The sequence below is a fragment of the Pleurodeles waltl genome, chromosome 2_2 (assembly GCF_031143425.1).
Source record: "Pleurodeles waltl isolate 20211129_DDA chromosome 2_2, aPleWal1.hap1.20221129, whole genome shotgun sequence".
Taxonomy (NCBI): Eukaryota; Metazoa; Chordata; class Amphibia; order Caudata; family Salamandridae; genus Pleurodeles; species Pleurodeles waltl.
Window position 1 is genome coordinate 617,319,625 of NC_090439.1, and position 14,901 is coordinate 617,334,525.

A 14,901-nucleotide genomic window follows, 5' to 3' on the forward strand; every position below is an offset into this window, starting at 1 on the left:
TTGGTGCTTGTTTAACTTAGAGGACAAAAGCTGGGGACTTTTCAGATAGTGCCTAAAGAAGGACCCTTTAAAGTAAATTAAGTTCCTGAGTACATCTCAACTAGTCTTCCTGCCAGGGAAAGAGAAAACACTCTACATGCTCAAGTCATTGTAAGATAAATGATAAATGGTAACTTTGTAAAAGGCACTTTTTTAAATATGTATCAAGAATCCAACCTCATCATTGAGTGGGATGTTTACAAATGATTAAAAATAGTGGTTTAATCATATTTCCAGCTGATCCCTAACCAAAGATATCAGAATTCATATGTAATATTCTCTCCAGTGTTTCTCTGTGAACCAACTATCCTTGCTACATTGAAAATAGCTTTTGGGTGCTTTTTACTGTAAGAACATTAACATTAATTGTACTTTGCTTAAATACTATGCTCTCTGTATTTTGAGCTGCAAGGCCTACATGCGGGTGACTTATTAATATTCAAATGAACGGTTTTCTCCTGTCAAAAAGTGTTATGTTGAAAGTTTGAACTACGGCCTTTCAACTGCCGCTGCCAGGCTACATTGGTAGGCCGGGAGTCAAGTTTGCCTGGCTACACTACTGAACTACACAACAGTGCTGTATTCCTTGTGTTAGAAATGGGGTCTTTGGTTGGCAGTCAGGTTACTCCCTGTCCAAGCAAGGACCCTCACTCTAGTCAGGGTAAAGGAGAATCACTCTCTGTTAACCCCTCTCCCCCTCTTGGTAGCTTGGTACAAGCAGGCAGGCTTAACTTCAGAAGCAATGTGTAAACTATGTGTACCAAGACACACAGTAACCCAGTGAAAACACTACAAAATGACACAACACAGGTTAGGAAAAATTGGTAATATTTATCTAAACAAAACAAGACCAAAACAACAGAACTCCAATATACACAAGTCAAGACATGAATTTTGAAAGAAAAAGAATCTCACATCCTTAGAAAACAGGGAGAACATTGTTAGCACACAAAAGTACCTGGGTAGTGTCAAAATAATGTAGCACGTGCGAGTGTGCATCGGAAAAGGCCAGCAATTCGTCAATTTCTCACTCGCAAGCGGGAGCATGTATTGTTCCTCCTCCGGTCAGGTAGGCGTGCGTCGTTTCTTCTCTCCTGCAAGAGAGCGATGGGCACCTCGGGTCCGGGCAGGCTTTGCATTGATTTTCCGCGCTCATCGATGTTGTGTTGAAACCTGGTCGCATGGTGTCAAGAAACCGCGCTGTGTGGGGGCTTGCATTGATAACAGCAGCCGCTGCGGGTGTTGCACATTGTTTCTACAGCCACGTTTCATCAATCTCCCAGCCGCGATGCAGGTGGAGTGTCGATTTTAGCCACGAGGCCTGGAGCGCATTGTTTATCAGCCGTGAGGCGGTGGTGCGTCAAGAGTTTCCCCTCATGGCAGTCTTTGCGTGGATTTCTGTCTTTTTCCACCAGCTGCACCTTTCAGGGGCCCAGAGACAGGTTAAGGCACCACTTGGCAGGCAGGACATTCAGCAGAAAGCCCAAGTGCTCGCAAAGAGAAGTCTTTGTTGTCCCTGAGACTTCAACAACAGGAGGAAAGCACAGTTCAAGCCCTTGGAGATTCTTCACCAGTGGGAAGTCACACAATAGTCAGTCTTTGTCCTCTCTCAGGTAGAAGCAGCTACTGCAGGCCAACCCAGCAAAACACAGTCAGAGGCAAAGGAGCAGTACTCCTCCTCCAGCTTCTCTAGCTCTTCTCCTTGGCTGAGGTTCCTCTTGGTTCCAGAAGTGATCTGATTTTCAGGGGTTTGGGGTGCTCTTCTTATACCCCTTTCTGCCTTTAAAGTATGCCTACTTCAAAGAGAAGTCTCTATTGTTTAAAGATCCTGCCTTGCCCAGGCAAGCCCCAGACACACACCAGGGGGTTGGATTGTGTGAGGGCATGCCCAGCCCTTTCAGGTGTAAGTGACCACTCCTCCCCTCCGTTCAGATAGCCCATCACGATATGCAGGCTATTCCTCAGCTCCCTTTGTGTCACTGTCTAGAGGAGAGGTGAAAACAGTCCAACTGTCAAACTGACCCAGACAGGGAATCCACAAACAAGCAGAGTCACAAAATGTTTTAAGCAAGAAAAGACCCACTTTCTCAAAGTGGCATTTTCAAACACACAATCTAAAAGCCAACTTCACTAAAAGATGTATTTTTAAAGTGTGAGTTCAGAGACCCCAAACTCCCCATGTCTAGCTGCTCCCGAAGGGAATCTGTGCTTTGATAATATTTAAAGGCAGCCCCCATGTTAACCTACGAGAGAGGTAGTCCTTGCAACAGTGAAAACTGAATTTGGCAGTATTTCACTGTCAAGACATATAAAACACATAAATACATGTCCCACCTTTAACATACGCTGCATCCTGCCCATGGGCCTATCTATGGCCTAACTTAAAGGGTGCCTTATGTGTATAAAAAGGGAAGGCTTAGGCCTGGCAAGTGGGTGCACTTGCCAAGTCGAATTGGCATTTTAAAACTGCAATCACAGACACTACAGTGGCAGGTCTATGCCACGTTTACAGGGCTACTAATGAGGGTGAGACAACCAGTGCTGCAAGCCCAGTAGTAGCATTTACAGGCCCTGGGCACCTCTAGTGCACTTTACTAGGGAGTGATTAGTAAATCCGATATGCCAATCATGGCAAAGCCAATGTACACATATAGTTTATACATGGAACACTTACACTTTAGCACTGGTCAGCAGTGGTAAAGTGTGCAGAGCAAACAAAACAGCAAAAACAGAGTCCAGCACACAGAAACAACCTGGGAAGTAGAGGCAAAAAGTAAGGGGAGACCACGCTAATGATGCCAGGTCTAAAACTTTGGGTTACATTTAGCTTTTCATGTCATGGGTGCATTTTGGGCACCATATACTATGGCCTTATAGGAAAGTTAAATGGCCAATATGGAATTCACTAATTTCAATATGTTTGAGGGTTCAGAGCATATGCACTGGGCCCTGTTTAGCAATGCATAGAGTCAAAATGCAGCAGCATCATCAGTCCACATAAAAATGGGGATGACAACATAAAAAGATACACTGTCTCACACTGCCTGAGCAGCAACATTATGTGGCACGTACAGGAAGCTTTTGCCAAAGCTATTACCCTCCGAGGATGTAAGGGATTTTTGCTCTCTTGTTGTCTATGGTGTACCCTTTCTGAGGGTTGCTGCTGCTCTGTGTGCTTTGATTGTTCTATCTAAGAGAGGTGTGCATTGTTGCTACATATGGTACATCTGTTCTGAGGCTGTCAGACAACCTTGAACGGCTAGTATCAATCTTGTACGACTGTGCACTGCAGCTGTTTATATGGGACTTACCCAGAGTCTGTGACAGAGAATCTTGCATTACTCCTTCCCGAGCTTTTGTGTCTGTCCTGCATGTTTTAAGTGTTATTTTTTTTTTTTTTTTTCACTATAGAAAAGCTAAAGGATTGGATTTCTTCATATGTTTATACCAACTGAAAAATCTTATTTTAGCCTATGTGGGCTGTGTTTTTCGGGATTGTGGTGGGGTTTGAGATTCTTGCAGGTATTGGCTGCAAAATTAGGAATCAAAATCTTGGCATTTCAGGCAAAGCTTTTGTGTAGTTAGCTAACAATAACTACTTCTGTGAAATTGTCAAAAGTGACAGCACACACTGGAGTAAGATGAGATTTGATTTGTTTCCATCTAAGCCATAGACACTCAACCCCCAACTGTCCCCTTTACATTTCTCTCTTACAGTCGGTCATTGAAATCTCTGTTCTAGAAATAGCAATGGTGGAACACAACTTTAATATTAGGAACATGACACAGATTTCTCAGTTCTATAAGTTAGCAGTGGTGGAACACAGCTCTAAAATTAGAAACGGCACACATATCCCAATTTTATAAACACCCAAAAAATCAGAAACACCACACATCTCCTGCATATATACATAGATACACAAGCATACCAACAACTAACTATATACATAAAAACATGCAAACCTTAGGAAACGTCAAACTACATAATACTTTAACTAGGTAGGAATAGTTCATGTTCTTCTCAGTGCTTCTGCTCCACCTCATTCTTTTCCTGAGCATTTGTCTTGCTATTTCTCATTTGACAATGTCTGCTCCCTCTTGTAGGATTTATAGCATCACTTCCATCTCGAGATACTTCCTAACTCTCCATTTGGATATTTCGCTCAAATGCACTGTAAGTCCATTGTTGGTCTTGACAGCATTGTTAAACAACTTTACTATTTTCCTTGGTACACTAAATGTATACCATTTCTCAGCCCCCTCTATGAGTATGAATCTTCAGTAACCCACTCATATTCACAGCTAGGTCTTCTGCTCTCTTCAATGAATCAAATTATGGTTTTCTTACACAATGCTCTCTGGGTTTGGTTGGAGATTCTTTCAGAAACTCCAACCCAAACTTTCTTCTAATTCATCCAGCCAGGACCTAATTTGGAATTTGTTTTTCTTCCACAGAACAATTGAAATAGTATTTTACTTGTGGTGGAATAGGGAAAAAGACTGAACACCACAGGACATTCTTGAAGCTCTTTTTTCAATCCAACCTTTTGGCCCTGGAATTCTGAATGCTCTTTTTAATCGTAACGTTGAAATGATATATCATGCCATTGGTCTCTGAGTCATAAGACACACATTTCTTTTGCACACTTCTACACTCAATAAAAATACTTCAACCTCCTTGAGGCATAATTGAATGCCCTTCTCAGTCAGCAGCAAACTAGGAAAACCTTCACAATGGAAAAGAACTTGCATGAACTTTGCTACTGAACTACAAGTGTTGTCACTGAAACATGAACATTCAGTCCACCTTGAAAATAAATTCATGGCTACCAGTAAATATGGGTGGAGCCCTTCTCTTCCAAAAGACCAAAAATGTCAATGGAAATTTCCTCTCACACACCAGTAGATAAATCTTGACAAATCATAGGAGGAACACTAGTCACTCCTACTTTATCAATAACATTGCACTCACAACACTGATAAACAGCTCTCTCTCGTCAACATGTTGCCCATGTCATACGAAGTCATCACAAGCTATTGTTTGGTTTTAACTATGTGAAGAATTCCCTCAAGGACTGTTTCCATTATTTGGTTCCTCAAACTCTCAGGGGCATATTTATACTCCGTTTGCACCGGATTTGCGTCGTTTTTTTGACGCAAAATCGACGCAAAACTAACTCCATATTTACACTCTGGCGTTAGACGTGTCTAGCGCCAAAGTCCATGGTGTTTGCGTCACTTTTTAGCGTGGACACCTACTTTGCGTTAATGATATGCAAGGTAGGCGTTCCCGTCTAAAAAATTGACTCCGAGGCATGTGCGCCGTATTTACACTCCCGGGCAAAAATCACGCGTGGGAGTGGGCGGGTCAAAAAAAATGACGTCCAGCCGCTTTTGCGTCGTTTTTTAGCGCCTGGTCAGGGCAGGCGTTAAGGGACCTGTGGGCTCGTAAGGAGCCCAGAGGTGCCCTCCCATACCCCCAGGGACCCCCTCCTGTCACCCTTGCCCACCCCAGGAGGACGCCTAAGGATGGAGGGACCCATCCCAGGGAACATAAGGTAAGTTCAGGTAAGTAATTTTATTTTATTTTTTGTGGCATAGGGTGGCCTGATTTGTGCCCCCCTACATGCCACTATGCCCAATGACCATGCCCAGGGGACAGGAGTCCCCTGGGCATGGCCATTGGGCAAGGGGGCATGACTCCTGTCTTTGCTAAGACAGGAGTCATTTCAATGGGGGTTGGGAGTTAAAAAAAATGGCGCAAATCGGGTTGAGGCGAAAATTTTGCCTCAGCCTGACTTGCCCCATTTTTTGGCACCCAAGCTCCATATTCCCCTACGCCGGCGCTGCCTGGTGTACATCATTTTTTTTCACGCACACCAGGCAGCTCCGCCGGATAACGCCGGCTAACGTCATTGAATAAATACGGCACCCGCATGGCGCTTCAGAATGGCGTTAGATTTTTTGACGCACAACTGCGTTGGCGCAGTTGTGCGTCGAAAAGTATAAATATGGCCCTTAGATTCCATCAACATAGTGCCCCTAGACAACAGGCCATTACAATATAACAACTCATCCCTCATTTCAACGTAATGTTATGACTCCTGCCATACCATGGTCTTTTCAGGCCAGCCGGCTTTCATCCACTCACCACTCCTTAATAACCTCATTGTATTCTGTTTTACACACCCTTTCATCCTCTAGAATAGCTCCCTGGTTATCATACAGACATCTCTTTACTCAACGAATCCTCCTGTTGCTTTCCACCAGCTTCACCTACCACAGATTGGCCAGCCAATCTGGATAAACAATCAGCTGCACTCTTACACCGAGAATATATTTCACTTTAAAGGTATATTCTTAAAAAGGCAAATGTTAAAAGTCTACCATCGTTGAATGAATGTACCTGGTTGATCAATGCTTTGCACTGTAAATACTTATTTTATACAATCAGCGCCACACTATTACCCTGGTTGTAGTATAACAGTGATACTCAAAGCACAGCCCGGGGGACGCATGCAGCTTTTATATTTACCGCCACCAATGCCTCCTAAATGGTTACAACTCCATTGAAGTGTGTGGTAAGCTCCATGCTGCCAACGACACTAGTCAGGCCGGCCACGCCAAGGTATTTCCTGAGTGGTTGGAAGTTGTTTTGCGCTGCACGCTGTTCCAGCTGATCTGACCAAGGAATGGCACAAGAGTAAAGTGAGGCCCCTTCGGCCCGCATCAGCTAACTCCCAGCTGACCCCTTTAGAACTCTCAAGTACAGTCCGGTTACTTAACTTGCACTATAATTTAGCAATAGTGGAACACTGTTCTAACTTTAAAAACACTCAGCTCCTAGTGGTGATTTTAGTAATCTCGGAACACTGTTGAAGGTAAAGGGCATATTATTAAACCGTCAGATAACGACATCGCACGCATATTCCCTTGCTGCATTCATTAAAAAATAGACTAGCTGTAACAAAATGAAGGTGAGCTGAAGGATATTGAAAAGCCCCTTAATCGAGTTATATTACGATTTAGGTAATGTTAACAAGATCGCTCCAAATATGTGGCATTGTAGTGAACTTGCTGTTTAAAGATTACCGCTTTATTATGCCTTGAAAAAAAAAAAAAAATGTGTGATATGTGAATCTTTGACAAAACAGTTTGCTGTTGCCTGGCTTGTAAAAAGTTCACATGCTTCAAATGATCATTCCAAGCAGGCCCACTCATTGGAAACAAAGCATGCATTTAATGAAATGCTCTAAATAGTTCAAGCCACTTTTCGCCGTAGGCAAGACATTGTTTCATACGTGAAGTTCCGCCCTGATGTGGCTGGACTTCCCTTTATGGAATCCCATGCTTTATCACCCTTCCATCACATGTCTTTCCCCCTTTACAAAACTCTAAGACTGCACGATACGGGAGGCGTGATGTGAAAAGCTGCTTTTCTGAGTTACTGCCTTTGGAATTGCACGATGCCACTGTACATTCCACGCTGTGAATGGAAGTTCCTTCATTGTGACTTCTTGCGAGTCAGTCATAATCTGAAGTATGGTCCTGGAGGTGCGCAAATCTGCGGATTAGTAGGGAGGGCGAGATGGAAGCATGCCAAGTGTCTGGCTTGGCCCTAAAAAATATAGGACCAGCCGAACCATCAAAATCTTTGTCATGTAAAGTATGATAAAGGCTATCTAAAATTCAAATAATTGTATTTATTTACCACCTGGAAGGGTTTCACTCTATCTAGTTCAATGGTTTATGTCACTCCACTGATTGCATATTTAAACGTCTTGCTAGAATAAAAGTAATGGAAGGCAGGGCACCATGGGCCCGATTCACGAAGGTAAACTTAGACTTTTGGCCTGCCCCCACTGAGGACACGTAAGTGCCCTTTGGTAATTCCCAAAGTTGTAAACTTAGACTTCCTTTGTGAATTGGACCCCATATTTTTAAATGGATATCTGACTTTTTCTTACTTAACAAAGACACCCCTTTCAAGAGAGACTTGGTGAAGGGAATTAGATGCATTAGCAAACCAAGGAGGTCTCAGGGAGAGTTGCAGGTCTTTAGTGAGACACAAATAAAGTGCAGAGGATGACTGCAGGCAGACGTTCACACAGAACTCATACCTTAACATGTGACTGCTGATTTTCTGCATTTTTGATTACTCCCTGCGGGAGGTTCAGATATGCTGCTTGTAAAAATGTTGTGGGTGCTGAGAAAGTGCTCAGAGGGAGAGACATATTACTAGCATTTCTTCAGATTGGCTGACCACTGTTTGAACAAGAATTGGCAATGGCAATAGGTCTGACTTTAAAGGAATGATGTATGGTAATGTGAAGCATTACAAGCAGATAACATGGGAATGGATATGTTGTTTGAGTGAAAGCAAAGAACAATAGAATAATATAGGTGTAGATTAAAACATCACATAACATTTGCACTGTCAAACCAGACCCAAACATCCATGTAGGCTAATTACTGCCTCCTTCCAAAACACCATAAATGATCTAGTTATCAAAGACACTCTGATAGCATTACAATGCCAAGTGTGTGCCGCGAAAAGTTCAAGTTCAAGCAGCTGGATGAATAAACAAAATGATTACAGTTGTGTAGAGGGCAAGCACGTTCTTGTGGAATAACACAACTCCTGTCCAAACAAAGCATATACTATTGGCTCCTAACATGTTGGTGGAGCCAAAGCCCCTCTCTAGTTATGCTCACATAACTGTTTGGAGACAGATGTGTTTTCAAGCCACACCACAAAAATCAGTGGACGAAAGTTCCTCTGTGAGCATTTTCACAATACGCCGAAGTACCTTCACAATCAGCTCATCTGCAAAAAAGACCACAGTGTAGCCCTAACCAAGGAGGGATAGAGGATGGTGTGAGTCAGATCCAAGAAATGAGGTGAGAGTGCCAGGGAGATGCCACATTGAAACTTTGTTCATTCTTTGCTCGATAGTTCAGTAACGAGTGATGCATTTGACTTGATCTAGGCTTGAACCTTCAGTGGCTCGCCCACCTCTGTCTCAATACTTTGAGTATTCTTGGACAGCACTGATGTGTGAATCAATCAATCAATCTATCAAATAGTTTCTTAAGCACACTACTCACCCGGTAGGGTCTCAAGTTGCTGGGAGGGAGGGGGTGTTACTGCTTGAAAAGCCATGTTTTTAGGTGCTTTCTGAAGGTTAGGAGGTCCTGGGTCTTGCGTAGGTTGGTGGGGAGGGAGTTCCAGGTCTTGGCGGCGAGGTGGGAGAAGGATCTGCCGCCAAAGGTGGTGAGTTGGATGAGGGGGACTGTAGCGAAGGCGAGGACGGCGGAGCGGAGCTGGCGAGTTGGTATGTGGAAGTTGACTCGTTCGTTGAGGTAGGCCGGTCCAGTGTCATGGAGGACTTTGTGAGAGTGGACGAGGATTTTGAAAATGATCCTTTTGTTGATGGCCAGCCAGTGTAGGGATCTGAGGTGGGTGGATATGTGTTCATGGCGAGGGAGGTTGAGGATGAGACGTGCGGCTGTGTTCTAGATTTGCTGGAGTTTTCTTTGAAGCTTGGCAGTGGTCCCTGCGTAGAGGGTGTTGCCGTAGTCCAGTCTGCTGCTTATGAGGGCGTGGGTGACTGTTTTTCTTGTTTCTAAAGGGATCCATTTGAAAGTCTTTCGTAGCATGCAAAGGGTGTTGAAGTAGGAGGATGATATGGCGTTGATTTGCTGGGTCATGGAGAGAGACTAGTCCGGTATGATGCCAAGGTTGCGTGCGTGGGTGGTGGGTGCTGGGGGTGGTCCGAGGGTGGTGGGCCACCAGGAGTCGTTCCATGCTGTTTTTTTGGGGCCGAAGATGATGATCTCTGTTTTGTCTGAGTTCAATTTGAGGTGGCATGCTGTCATCCATTTGGCGATGTTGAGGAGTCTGGTGTGCAGGTTCTTCTTGCCGGTGGCTGGGCTCCTAGTGAGGGAGATTATGAGCTGGGTGTCATCCACTTATGAAGTGATGGTGATGCCGTGGGGGCGGAGGATGTTGGCGAGAGGAGCCGTGTAGATGTTGAAGAGGGTGGGGCTGAGGGAGAATCCTTGGGGGACCCCACAGATGATCTTGGTGGCTGTAGAGCGGAAAAGAAGGAGGCAAACTCTTTGGGTTCTTTCTGAGAGGAAGGAGGTGAGCCAATCCAGGGCCTTGTGGCGAATTCCAGCGAAGAAAAGCCACTTCACAATGTAGAACTATTATGATATTGGTAGCTTCCAAATTGTCACCATTGAAGTCACCAGCAGGAAGAAGTTAGAGGTCTTCCGAAACGAAGGTGGCCCTGCTAAACACTTCGCAAGGTGATGAATTTTAATTAACTGTCTAAGATCAGACTAGACCACACTCGCCATCCAAGGGCATGTGGGAAAATCATCCCCAGTCCTTGCACTCTGGCATGTTCTGAAAGTTTACTTGAGGAGCATCTGTAATGGTCACTTTATTAAGAAAGATGTGAAGATACACCTGATCAAGCGGGCATTCCACAACAATACTATAAACCTAGCCTGTCAGCCACTCTCTCAGGAAGTGACCAGAAAAGATAGAATAATGCACAGCATTCACAGATGCTGAGTGGGTCTCTGCACCACTTTGGGAATGCATGAGGCACACAGACCTCACTCATCAGCATGAGCTGATGCAGCAAGTGATACAGCTCTAGCCATAACTAGACATTTTTAAAGCTTGTCAAATCTGCGAGCAGTGGTCGGTGGCAAACATTTTTAGGGACTTGGATTTAATTTTATCACAACACTTCAACCAGAGCAAGATATAGAAAGAAAGAAAAGTGACAAAGAAAGAAAAGAAAGATATCTTTGCTCATTCATTTAAGAGGGAGTAAATATCCAAGACTGCTTTGAGGCCCCAGGAGGCAGCCATCTTGTATCACCTGCTTCCACTTTCCATTCCAACGAGTGCTATAAAGTGAGAGGGTGCACACCACAGCGTGGGACGCTCTAACTCAGGAGAAGAGGCACTACATATCCCAGACTGCTTTGAGGCCCAAGGAGGTGGCTATCTTGCATCACCTGCTCCCACATGCCATTCCAGCGAGCGCTGGGCCATCCCTCCGATTACTAGTAAAAGCAGAGTGAGTGCTAAAATTAATTTTATATATTTTTATCAAGCCAGTGCGAGAGGGAGCTTTAACTTATGCAGCTGCAATCATTCAACCACCTGCGGAGCTTCCGCCAGGTAACAGTTGGATAGATCGGTAGGATGGGTAGGAAGAGGACTTTGCAGAATGACGAACAAGCCATCAGGGGTAGGGGGCCTCCAAATTCAACTCTAGACTCCTTTCTAGCCCAAGAGTTTGGGGTAGTTGCAAAGGAGATAGGCCCTGCAGAGAGACGTCTCTCAATGTAAATGAGTGACTGGCAACGAGTACCGCCCAATGATGAGGTTCATGAGCTTTCTGACAATGAAGAGGGTCGGCATCTGGTACAGCAGGGGGACCTGTTTAAATCCCCCATGCTTGCAGCTGGGAAAAATGTTGTGGATGATCTTTCAAGAAGTAGTAAGGGGAACTTGTCTGACTCTCCTCCCGGATGTAGTAGCCCCCCACCCAAGAGGGAAAAACCTCTGAAGAAGCCTGGGAAAAAACCCAAAGTGGCTCTTCCTGAAAAACCGATTTGCTCTGGTACCCAGGAAGGATCTCATGCCAATCAGTGCCAAGCTCCTGGTTTTGAAAATCTCCTGGATAAATTCAAAGAGCTGATCGAGGCTTGCTTGGTGCCGGTAAAGTAAACATTTCAGGCCTTGGAGGAAGCAGTCTCCCTGATGAATTCTAGGAGGGGGGCCAGGCACAGTTTTAAAAACATTGGGACCTTTGGATTCTGAGCTTCATCAGCACATTGTGGGAGAGGAAACTTTGCTGGATGAAAATCCACAAACGCAGAAAAGAGATAAGCAACAGCCCCCGCACCCTGCTAACTCAGGGATCCCAGTTAAATCGTTTTCTGGAAAATTCTTGTAGGGTTGCAAAGGATTCTGGCAGAATCGGTTTTGTAGAGAGATCTGGGAGTTGGTCTGGAGAGAAAGCAGCAGTGATTCAAGAACTGAGGAGGGGTCAAAACCTACATCCTAAAAATGCCCCCCCCCCACTCTGGAGCTCCCATCGGACTGTACCCCTATGTGGTAATAGTTACAAACGTTCCACCATTAGCTCTGGGCGTAAATGAATCCACTGAACAACTAATGAACCAGACAGGATACTGACAATGTGAAAATTCTGATTTCAGTTGTAAGGATATCAGGGATATCAGGGTCTGGTCCATCGTCTTCTTTTGCGAAACCCAAGGGAAACTGGGATCAGAGTGTGACAATCAGAGCTCTTTACTAATGGTGACTGGGGCTTAACCTTACTGCTAATCTCAAAACAGGTCAGTAAATACAAACCTTTAGCACTCAACCATAATAGTAGTGGTGTTGAGCTGTCCAAACCTTAATCGTGGATGTTCTGGAGCGATTCAGAGCATCAATAACGCATCTAGGAGCAAAAAATAAATCAAGGTTGAGTGTTCTTTTACTTAAAAGAAATGCATTCTACTTCTACACACACACACACACAAACACACACATACACACACACACATAACACAATACTGTACATAAGGTTAAGAGAGGTCCAACGTGTTTATTAGTTTATTATACCGATGCACTTGAGGACACAGTCCTGAGTATTTACTCTCAGTGAAAGTTCTGGTAGGAATCGTGAAATGTTCTGTGCAGGTCCCCAACTTAAGGGTTTATCCTTGTGAGGCAATGCAGTCCTGGAATGGTGCTCTCTCTTCTTCTTGTGTGATTTGGTCAACATCCTCTTTCCCTTCAGGAGTTTAATCAAGCGACTTGAATAATGTCAGTTGCCTCTCTTCTGGCTGTATGCCCTGAGTTGCAAAGTGCCTTTTATCTCTACCTCTGACGTGGCAAGGGCCTAGTTTACAATTTCTTTGGTGGTCATCTGGCTTACTCCTCCAGGTGCATATTTCATGCATGGCACATCAAATTTCACTCATCAGCTCATCCCCTTAACCAGGCTGGCCTCTTGTGTTTTTCAGTTCCGGTAATGGTGTGCATCTTGTCAAATAAACATTGGCAGTGCATTCCAGTGATAACATAATGATGTAAATTCCTAAGGCCCCACTCCTTTCTGGTCACACCCTCTAATCCATCTCAGCCCACACTTGTTCCAAATTCTGTAATGTCTGTTATAAACAATAATAATATGAATGTGTTCTGCCCTTATCATTTGCTGAACTGAGAAGAGGACAGGAAGTGCCAAGGCCTTCTGATAATGTCCCAGATATAACACCTGATCAGATGAGATACTCAGGGCCTGATTACAATCTTGGCAGAGGATATTACTCCATCACAAATGTAGCAGATATCCCGCCCGCCGTCTTACAAGTTCAATTATATCCTATGAAACTTGTAATATGGCAGATGGGATATCCATCACTTTTGGAACCGAGAAATCCTGTCCACCAAGCTCGTTATAAGGGCCTCAGTCTGGAATAAGTGTTCCCTTATCAATATGTCATCAAAAAGCATCTCTAGATAGTTCATCAAAGAGGTGTAGTTCCTCTCCCATTTTCTTAAAGATAAGTCTAGGACCCCTTCCTGGTGACTCTAATCTATACACAGAATTTCTAAAAGTATGTCAAATGTCTTCTTTCCTGATAAAGTTTAGAGTTTAAGGTCCACCACTTGACCCCTAAGGGAGAGAAGTCCTTCATTTTAGATTATACTGCAAGATGCCCTCTGAAGATGATCTTGGTTATCGCCCACATTTAGAGAAGTTGACGCAACGTGCCTGAAGAACCGACTAACATAGGAGAGCTGCAACCACATTGCCTGTTCGACTTCCACAAGGAACACTTCTTCCACGGCTTTTCTGATAACTACAGCCCAAGCTTTCAACAAGGTATGTGGCATACGGTTCCTTGCTAAAAAACTCTAGACTTCAAGATAATCTATTATATATTCACCTGTGTAGCGCATAGGATTAGGTTTTGGGTGTTAGGCTTTTAGATGACATTTTAACCATGTTAGAAATGTTCATGTTATTACTGTGGTTTGCAACATGCCTTCTTGCATGTTCTTGCTAAGTTCACTTAGGTCACCTGTAGGTCGGAAAGCAATCCTTATGAGCTGTGTCAGAGTTGTAGCTTACACAACACTGACTGTGTTTATGTTGCACTGTTCACGGTCCAGTGGTCCGCTGCTTTGTGGTTTCTTTCTCATTCATAGATGCAAATAAAACAAAGAGACCAGCATGGCTTTAGAGCTTATCTTAGCGTAGTTTGTCATCTCTACAAGGCACCGGCTCTTGAATACAGGCCAGTTTGTGTTACATGTGAGACGCAGTCAGGAGTTATTTAGCACCACTTTGGGAACACATGGGGCACACAAATCTCACTCATCAGCATGATAGATGCAGCTCCTCCTGAGCTGCTGCAGTGGATTCAGTTTAGCTCACCTAGGCTCCTTACCATTCTTTCTTCTGTATAACATCTCCAAGTATATCTCAAATGTCCTTCCTGAGAAGTAGGCCATCTCCTTTTTTCAAACAGAGTTAAGGCAGCTTCCTCTGGCAAGCTATTGAAACCTTGAGCAGGTTTCTGGTTGAAAACCTAGTAGGGAGTGGTGACAGCCCACCACCACACGCAGTGGCACCCTGAGTCATACGATATTGGCTCCCTTCACATGGTCATGCAGTGAGGAGCTGATATCACACAGTGAATCAACAGGTGAGCTAGAAACCCCTGTATGAAGTGGGCTTCAAGCTATGGTTTTTATACTCTGCCCAGCCAATGTCACAGGGTGAAAACACCCCAGGACATCAGCAACAG